The sequence below is a fragment of the Mobula birostris genome, chromosome 28, assembly GCF_030028105.1.
Source record: "Mobula birostris isolate sMobBir1 chromosome 28, sMobBir1.hap1, whole genome shotgun sequence".
In the NCBI taxonomy this organism is placed as follows: Eukaryota; Metazoa; Chordata; class Chondrichthyes; order Myliobatiformes; family Myliobatidae; genus Mobula; species Mobula birostris.
In genome coordinates this window covers 36,120,469-36,130,251 of record NC_092397.1, presented here as the reverse complement: position 1 = coordinate 36,130,251, position 9,783 = coordinate 36,120,469, and the positions used below count along the sequence as shown (strand labels likewise).

At 43.7% G+C, this 9,783-nt stretch overlaps 1 non-coding gene across 1 annotated transcript; it reads right to left on the bottom strand.

Annotated features, from left to right (window-relative positions):
- Positions 1–6,949: 6,949 nt before the first annotated feature.
- trnad-guc (transfer RNA aspartic acid (anticodon GUC)) lies at positions 6,950–7,020 on the bottom strand. Its single transcript has one exon. It is a non-coding gene; the product is annotated as a tRNA-Asp (tRNA).
- Positions 7,021–9,783: the final 2,763 nt, after the last annotated feature.

Sequence of the window (9,783 nt, the reverse complement as noted above, 5' to 3'; positions counted from 1 at the left end):
TTAACCTCCCAAAATAGAGTCACTGGTTTATACAGAACTGAAACAGTCCTTTCCATACAACTCATCCACGCCGACCAAGTTGTCGACCTGAACTCGGCCCATCTGCCTGCATTAGGCCCGTATCCCTCTCAACCTTTCCCATCCATGTGACTGTGCAAATATGTTTTAAATATTGTACCTGAGGCAGAGAGCCGGTGCAGTGAGGCGCTGACAGACACTCACTGTTCCGCGGGCAGGAAGAGGAGAGGCGGATCCCACAGCGGAGCCGAAACCCCAACAAGTAGAGACCGACTCCACTTCTCTGCAGAGCCGTCCTGTCCATCCCGGATTTACCGCCCAGTCCCGGACCGGGCCGTTTCCCAGGAAACGATGTCGGTGAAGGAGGGCCCTCTGTGACGTCAGCTCGCCATTGTCGTATTCATATTGTGTCACGTGCCGGAGGGGCAGCGGGAGCTGTCAATCACTGGATCCGCTGGGGAACTTGCGAACATTGTAAATAGAATGGGGACAGTGGGAGATTTCCGGCATCGGTGCCCCACCCCCACAGAAATCGAGTGTGTTATAGACAGTAATATTCATATTTTAATTTGACTCTTCACGGTCTTAGAAATAGTTAATGTTTGTATACTGTATATTTTTGTGTGGATAATCTTTTGTAATTTTCGGCAAAACACGTTGTAACTGGATCACTGAACACTCCGTGAAAAAAGAGCGTCACGAAAAAATATTGTCAAAGTCAAAAGTTAAACCCAGGCAAGTTGTTATTATAGTACTTATATGTCACCATATAGTTCAAAGTACAATTTATTCTGACAGTACATACGTGAAACCAGATACTGTACAACCTACTTGGAGGTAGGTACAGGGGAGATGTCAGGGGTAAGTTTTTTACGCAGAGAGTGGTGAGTGCGTGGAATGGGCTGCCGGCGGCCGTGGTGGAGGCGGAAACGATAGGGTCTTTTAAACGACTCCTGGATGGATATATGAAGCTTGGAAAAATAGAGGACTATGGGTAAGCCAAGGTAGTTCTAAGGAAAGGACATGTTCGGCACAACTTTGTGGGCCGAAGGGCCGGCATTGTGCTGTAGGTTTTCTATGTTTCTATTATGTTTCTACAACCCTGAGAGTCCTTTTCTGTGGGCATTCTTAACAAAATCTACAGAACAATAACTGTAAATTGTAAATATGAGGAACGATAAACTGTAAGCAAACTGTGCAAACGAAGAAAGATAAATAGCAATAAATAACGAGTATGACATAACAATATAACAGAGCTCTTAAATAAGTGTATTTATCCCCTTTTGTTCAGGACACTGATGGTTGAGGGGTAGTAACTGTTCTTGAACCTGGTGGTGTGAGTCCTGAGGCACCTGTACCTTCTACCTGATGGCAGCAGTGAGAAAAGAGCATTGCCTGGGTGGTGAGGATCTTTGACGACGGACGCTGCTTTCCTACAGCAATGTTTCATGTAGATGTGCTCAGTGGTTGTGAGGGTTTCACCCGTGATATACCAGGCCGAATCCACTACCTTTTGTAGGATTTGCCACCTCCGGGATGGAATCCCATTGGTCATGATGCATATGCCTTGGGGTGGATTTGACCCCATGATGCACGAAAGAAAGGGAATTCTGAAGTATGAGTGAGTGCCCTGATTGTGTGTCTGAATGGTCACGTGAGGGTCACTGTCCTGGACATCTAAGAGAACTCCGGTGGCCTGTGTGTTCACACATGGAGCAGACAGAAAGAAGTGTGTTGAGCAGTGGGTGGAATGGAAGAAGGGAGTGCTTGCAGAAGTACAGATATAAGGAGAAAGGTGTGAGGAAACTTTCAGCTGCCCTGTGGTGTTCACCTGGAGCGAAATGCAAAAATAATTGGTTGCTTCTCACAGTAAGAGCAAAGAAGATGAAATAAAGTTAGAGAAAAAAAGCCTCAGAAAGAACAGGAAAATGTAATCGGGTCTACCTCAGTGTGTAACAAGACACAACTCGTACCAATGTCTGAGTAGGAAGTAGTAGGAACCTGCTGTACCCCTGCCTCCCACAGGTACGGTTACAACAAAGCCCACCCCAGTCGTGTCTCCTGAGTACTCGACGAGGCAGGTGTAAACCTCTCACTAGCACGATGGCAGAATGAGCAATATGGAGACTTTTATGCACTCTGAACTAAAATGGTGTGTTATATTGAAGTGTTTCCTTCACACTCCACAGTGACATATGATAGACAGTATTGCGCAAAAAGCAGATGAGCACGTTAATGAATTTATAAAGTAGACAAGCACGATATTTCAGAAGTTCACGGATTTACTCCATCGTAATGAATGTTATTGTAAATGATGAGTAAATTAGCCCAGGTTAAATAAAATGCAGACTGTTACTTGTCTGAGGTGAAAAGAGGTAAGTAAAATTCTGAGTGGTTTACAATAATTCCAGATGAAATCAAGTGATTCAAACTGTTTCTTTCTTTCTTTTTAAATCTTTTTTTATTGAATTAGTACACAAAAGGTAAAACATATATTAACTAATACATTGTTGCGATATAAATTTACAGGAGATATTAATGCATAAAAAACAATACAAACAGTGCATTTTAGTTATAAAATAATGAGGTAATATAGTAGTATACTAATTTTCCATATATATCAATAAAGAGAAGAAAACCCCCAAAAAAAGACCCCCCCCAAAAAAAACACCGTGCAACTAACCTAAAAAGCAAAGCAAAGCAATAGGCTAACTAGGTATCAAGTAGACTTAAACAACTTAAACAATCACGTCCTCAAACCCGACCTCCATTAATAACCGTTAAAAACCAAGAAGGAAATGTAAATATTATCAAAGAGAGAAAAAAAGTTACATTAAATGAAAATGTTGAATAAAAGATCTCCAGATCTGTTCAAATTCTACTGAAGTATCATAAAGATTACTTCTGACTTTTTCCCAATCTAAAGATAGTATCGTTTGAGAAAACAAAAAAAAAAACGTAGTTGGGGCATTAATCTCCTTCCAATGTTGTAAAATACATCTTTTCGCCATTCAAGTAAGAAATACAATCATTCTACGGGCTGAAGGGGAAAGATTACTGAAAGATTCAAACTGTTAAGGGAATGGATAATATTTGTGTGAGGACTGGAGACTCCCTGGACTGTTCTACCACTGTCTCATTAATATTGACCATTGTATAAAAATATTGTGACAGTTGCCCATTATTTTATAAATTAATTTGATTAATTATTTATTAATTTGAACGTTATTTTAACTTGTATTCTGTTTTATATTTAATAAGAATGACAGTAACCCCATTGTTTTTGATCATTGCGAGATTAACTTCTGTTTACAGTTTAACTCTAACTTTCAACATTACCTGCTTTACATGCTTTTGACTTGTCACCCACTTGTGACTGGTATTATTTTTGTTTTGAAAAGCGTATAGCATTGTTTAGAAAAAGCTATTCTAACTGTATGGATTTTGCATTTCTTTGATTCACTTTAACAAACATGGGGATGTTGGCGGTGGACACAGTAGGGGTAAAAGATGGAGACAGCCTGGCCACCGAACTCAAAGATACCCTCAGCGCCAAGGCAACTTTGATAACAGTCAGTTTCAGCCTCTATCGCCATCACCACCACAGACTATGAAGCTTACTGTAAATCATCCTTTCCCAATCTGTACTGTAGAATCTGTACAATTGTAATTCTGCCCGTTGTAAGATAGCACCAGATGTAAATTGGTATGTCAATGTTTGGCATTGACAGCTTCTTCTCCTGATCCGAAACTGGGAGAAATGTTAGTGGGTATGTGGTTTGTGTGCTTCATGTCACAGGCGAGGCAGCACAGCTCATGTTCCACTAAAACAACATGACCCTTAGTTATGAATGCATGTTGGTCGAGTTGTTGAGTGTGCTGTAGGGGGCCCAGACATTCGGAAGGTGGGTTAACAGTGCAGTCTCTACCCCTCAATTGTACTGAGTTTGTTTCTGTTTACCACTTTGATAAGAAGATTAGAGCTGTGAAGGGAGCACTGGACCGCACTGCCCAGAGATCACACTTGCCAATGGAACTGCTTTGAACGATGGCAATAAACTTCTCATCATGGACTGCATAAATCCTCAGCTCTGAAGCTGCTTCATGAGGATGAGGGTGAAGTCTGTTACTGCAACTATGGGGTAATAGGATCAGATTTAGGTAACAGTACGTGCAATGTCCATGTCACCAGTGATCCTGTAACTTCTGTTAATGGCACTTACAATATTGGATGGCAGGCTCACTGCTGTTTGCCAGGAGTATCCTCTTTGTCTTTAAATTGAGCCTTTGGCCTGAACAGAAGCTGTCAAATACTTATTGATATTTGGAGTCTGTAGTAGAAAATACTAACACCTGCCAGCATTGAAGCATGAAGGAGACTGATGAGTGTAACTGGATTCTAGTGTTCCTGTTCTGGGGACCTACCAGACGAGATCATGAAAACATAGAAAACACAGAAAATAGGTGCAGGAGTAGGCCATTCGGCCCTTCAAGCCGGCACCGCCATTTATTATGATCATGGCTGATCATCCAACTCAGAACCCTGCACCAGCCTTCCCTCCATACCCTCTGATCCCCCTAGCCACAAGGACCATATCTAACTCCCTCTTAAATATAGCCAATGAACTGGCCTCAACTGTTTCCTGTGGCAGAGAATTCCACAGATTCACCACTGTCTGTGTGAAGATGTTTTTCCTAATCTCAGTCCTAAAAGGCTTCGCCTTTATCCTCAAACCGTGACCCCTCGTTCTGGACTTCCCCAACATCGGGAACAATCTTCCTGCATCTAGCCTGTCCAATCCCTTAAGGATTTTTTACGTTTCAATCAGATCCTCCCTCAATCTTCTAAATTCCAACGAGTACAAGCCTAGTTCATCTAGTCTTTTTCATATGAAAGTCCTGCCATCCCAGGAATCAATCTGGTCAACCTTCTTTGTACTCCCTCTATGGCAAGGATGTCTTTCCTCAGATTAGGGGACCAAAACTGCACACAATACTCCAGGTGTGGTCTCACCAAGGCCTTGTACAACTGCAGTAGTACCTCCCTGCTCCTGTACTCGAATCCTCTTGCTATAAATGCCAGCATACCATTCGCCTTTTTCACCACCTGCTGTACCTGCATGTCCACTTTCAATGACTGGTGTATAATGACACCCAGGTCTCGTTCCACCTCCCCTTTTCCTAATCGGCCGCCATTCAGATAATAATCTGATTTCCTATTTTTGCCATCAAAGTGGATAACTTCACATTTATCCACATTAAATTGCATCTGCCATGAATTTGCCCACTCACCCAATCTATCCAAGTCGCCCTGCATCCTCTTAGCATCCTCCTCACAGCTAACACTGCCGCCCAGCTTCGTGTTATCCGCAAACTTGGAGATGCTGCATTTAATTCCCTCATCCAAGTCATTAATATAAATTGTAAACAACTGGGGTCCCAGCACTGAGCCTTGCAGTACCCCACTAGTCACTGCCTGCCATTCTGAAAAGGTCCCGTTTATTCCCACTCTTTGCTTCCTGTCTGCTAACCAATTCTCTATCCACATCAATACCATACCCCCAACACCGTGTGCTTTAAGTTTGCACACTAATCTCCTGTGTGGGACCTTGTCAAAAGCCTTTTGAAAATCCAAATATACCACATCCACTGGTTCTCCCCTATCCAGTCTACTAGTTACATCCTCAAAAAATTCAATGACCCCAGTATTGCAGTGATCGGCTAACAACACTGCTGTAGTGCTGCATGATACAAGTCTGGTCATCAAAGACATTTCTAACAAAGTGGCAGCAAGCTGCATCATGGCCTTTCAAATCTGAACAGCATTAAACTTCCTGTTGGCCGAGAGGGGAGGAACTTGTGTCATTATTGGACTGAAATAACGCAAAACATCGTCGATTTTATCCGTGCAGATCCTGCTAGAAGCTGTTAAAGTGAAGAAGTTTGGGCAGGAGTTACATACGACTCTATCATCACCTTTGGAACCCTTCTGATTAGCCTCATTCTCTGCCAGGAAGTTTGTGCAACTCCAGTGCACAGTGGGCAAGTGGTTTATATTCTTGTTGGTGTTGAAACTTGTTTAAGTTTATTACTGAGAGCACTCTGTGGAGAGAGGACCCGAAGGACAGCTGCCTCCTATCGTTCAGCAATCCTACTCTGCAGACAGACGATGACAGGATCACTGGGGAGACTCGAATTTTCTGTGCAATTCAGCTGCATCCACAATTCATGTGGTCCTTTACAGGACGCAAAGGGAAGTGGGGACTGTGGATGTTACAGCAAGTCAAGTTAATGTAGCGCCTTGGCAAGGATAGTTCACAGATAGTGTGCAGTCAACCCAGGGAAGAAAGGTCTTTGAAGAGCAGAGTTTCCCTTTGCATAGCAGGGGACTGGAGCCATTTTGCACACCAAAACAAGATGAGGATGCAATCGATGTGTTCCAGGGTGACACTTAATATTGGTCACACACAAGAGAAATCTGCAGATGCTGGAAATCCAAGTAACACACACAAAATGCTGAAGGAACTCAGCAGACCAAGCAAATCGATGGAAAAGAGTAAACAGTCGACGTTTCCGACCGGCACCCTTCGTCTGGACTGATATTAGTTAGTTACCTTACTACTGTGGTGGGACCATGCGGGAATTCATAGTCGACAACAAAAGCCCCGGATTAATATGCCCGGAATGATGGACTCTGTGTAACAACGAACAAGTAACAAAGAACGGTGCTGAGATATAGATTCTCAGGGGATTCTTGAGGAAAGAGGTTGACAATAACACCACTTTCTTCTCGGAAGGATCACAGCAGCCCAAGCAATTCCATCCTTCCCAATGCCCAATGAACTGGATAGCGCAAACACAAATTCTTTGTCCGCTTTTATTTGTCTTTTGAATTCAATATTCCCGTTGAATAATGTAGTAAAATTCATCTCTCCCCGTCGGGGAATTGAACCCCGTCTCCCGCGTGACAGGCGGGGATACTAACCACTATACTAACGAGGAATTGCAGTTAATAGCTCATGTCATGCACATTTAAGAGTACAGGAGGGTGAACAGAATTACCTTGATGTTTCTCAGCTGCAATGCTGGAGCCTTTCACTCGTGTCCCTCCCACAGCAGTGTCTCAGTTTGCTCCAGCGATTCAGTCACCTGTTGTGTTCAAGGATTAGCGAAAGGAACTGCTCTCATTCGAGCCCAAATCCGTGTTGTTGGAATCAACATTTTTAATCACAGTTATATATTTATATTTCTGCTTTTTTAATGCGACAGGCGGGAAACGATATGTAGCGAATCGAATTCTGAACCAATCACTCCCACTTCATTGAAACACTGGGTGTTGTGTATCTCCGGTCTGTCGGAGGATGGCGACCTCAACCGGACATAACAGGAACTGCACCAGAGTGAGGAATCACAGTGACCACATTCAGAAAACAGCTCGAACCACAGTCATACACTTCTAGCGTCCGAGTGGTTCAACCCTGACAATCCGCGTACGAATTCCCGAAGTTACTTAAATCGATGGGTGAGTGTAAAATTATTATTCACCTTGGGGTGGCCAGTGGATCAAGGACTGAAGTGCTGTCCCTTGCATTTTCACAGTGAACTGATCCGTGCAGCTTCCTGCTCGCACTCCAACTCAAGATTGCCACAGCCAACTAGGACACATCAAAACATGTCGGATGATGTGTTCACACTGAGTGGTGTCAGTCTACTCACCATCCACTCTGTCTATTTATACACAATGGGATCTCTCTCAGCCCCCTCCCTCATTACTAGAGTAAATAAAACTCTTTATTGTGATACACAAATGTAATATAGATTCACAGAATCATGCGACCCTAAAACAAGCCTTTCGGCCCACAATGTCCGTGTTGACAATCAACTACCAATCACACCAGAAAAGAGCTCGCTTACTAGCTATTCTCTTCAGTGTCTTGATGATTCAGGTGGTCACCCAGACAATTCTCTAATGTTGTGAGTGTACCTGCCTCACCAGTCACTCAGGCATGGGTTCCAGTTTCCAAAAACATCCGCATAACGTTCTCCATGTGATGCTCTCTAAGTTTACACACGTCAGGACAGTTTTCTACTATCCTGATAGGCCCGGGTTAATTTGATATGACCTCCGTCACCTCCAAAGCTCTCCATGGAAACAATCGTCAATCCATCGGCCGAATGGACGCCCATGGGCCCAGCACGCTGCCGCTGCGCCTCTCTGCTGTTGTCTGAACGTGGTGACGCGCTGCACAATTGTGGACGTTGCTCATTCTTCTCTTCATTTTCATTTGTCGATTCTTTGCTGACGTCACATTGTTTCATAGAGACACAGAAAACCTACAGCACAATACAGGCCCTTCGGCCCACAAAGCTGTGCCGAACATGTCGTTATCTTAATAATTACCTACGGTTACCCATTGCCCTCTATTTTTCTAAGCTGCAATAGAGGGTTTCCTTTATAAGTGTTTCCTTTATTAATTGTTCTTTGTTGATTTATTTCGCTCCTTTCTCTCTGCTTTTCATCTCGTATTTGCTATAACCCTGCCCCCTCCTGATATTATCTCTGTGCTGTCTGTCCTCCGACGCATTCGGAGACCTCGTTCCCGACATATCAGCAATGAATGTGTTTCACATTATTTACTGAACCTAGTTTCAGTGGCCCTGCTGTCACACATTCTGTTCATAAAACCATAAGAGCATAAGACAAAGGAGCAGAAGTCAGCCATTCGGCCCATCGGGTCTGCTCCGCCATTTTATCATGAGCTGATCCATTCCCCCATTTAGTCCCACTCCCCTGCTTTCTCACCATAACCTTTGATGCCCTGGCTACTCAGATACCTATCAATCTCTGCCTTAAATACGCCCAATGACTTGGCCTCCACTGCTGCCCGTGGCAACAAGTTCCATAGATTCACCACCCTCTGACATAAAAAAAAATCTTCGCATTTCTGTTCTGAATGGGCGCCCTTCAATCCTTATGTCATGCCCTCTAGTACTAGACTCCCCCATCATGGGAAACAACTTTGCCACATCCACTCTGTCCATACTTTTCAACATTCGAAATGTTTCTATGAGGTCTCCCCTCATTCTTCTAAACTCCAAGGAATACAGTCCAAGAGCGGATAAACGCTGCTCATATGTTAACCCTCTCATTCCCGGAATCATTCTTCCACCGTGTCTCTTCCGCGTTCTTTCTCTTTGTTTCCTGGCAGTTCTTCGGCATAAATATCAATGGACAGCGGCTGAGCTGCAGCTGAATTAACCCGAAGTAGACTCTTTCCTCCTGTGGCTTCTATCGCCGTCTGAGGAAGGTAGACTCAAACAAACCCGCTCTCCTGCCTGCCTCAGGAAAGATATCTTTAACGACCGAGGGGATGGGGCAGAGGATCATAAGGTTTGTCCGGTCAGGAGAGCCTAATGAATGTTGGCCGATACTCTCTGGAATAATCCTATTCCTTTGCATAATCACAGAGCCACAAGATCGGGAGTCGGGTCCAATTCTGAAGAAGTACGGCTCAATAGGAAAGCAGTCCAGTCCATGTTGGCGGCAGATGCTCGGATCTTTCCTGTAATGCCGTAGGCTCTAATATTGTTTAGCAACTTTATCTGCGGCCCTTGACAAATGCCTTTTAAAATCCAAGTAAACAACATCCACTGATGCTCCTTTGTCCATCTTGCCTGTTATTTCCCGAATTAATTCCAGCAGATTAATCAAGCAAGATTTCCCCTGAAAGAAACCATGTAGGCCGGCCTATTTGAACAGGTGTC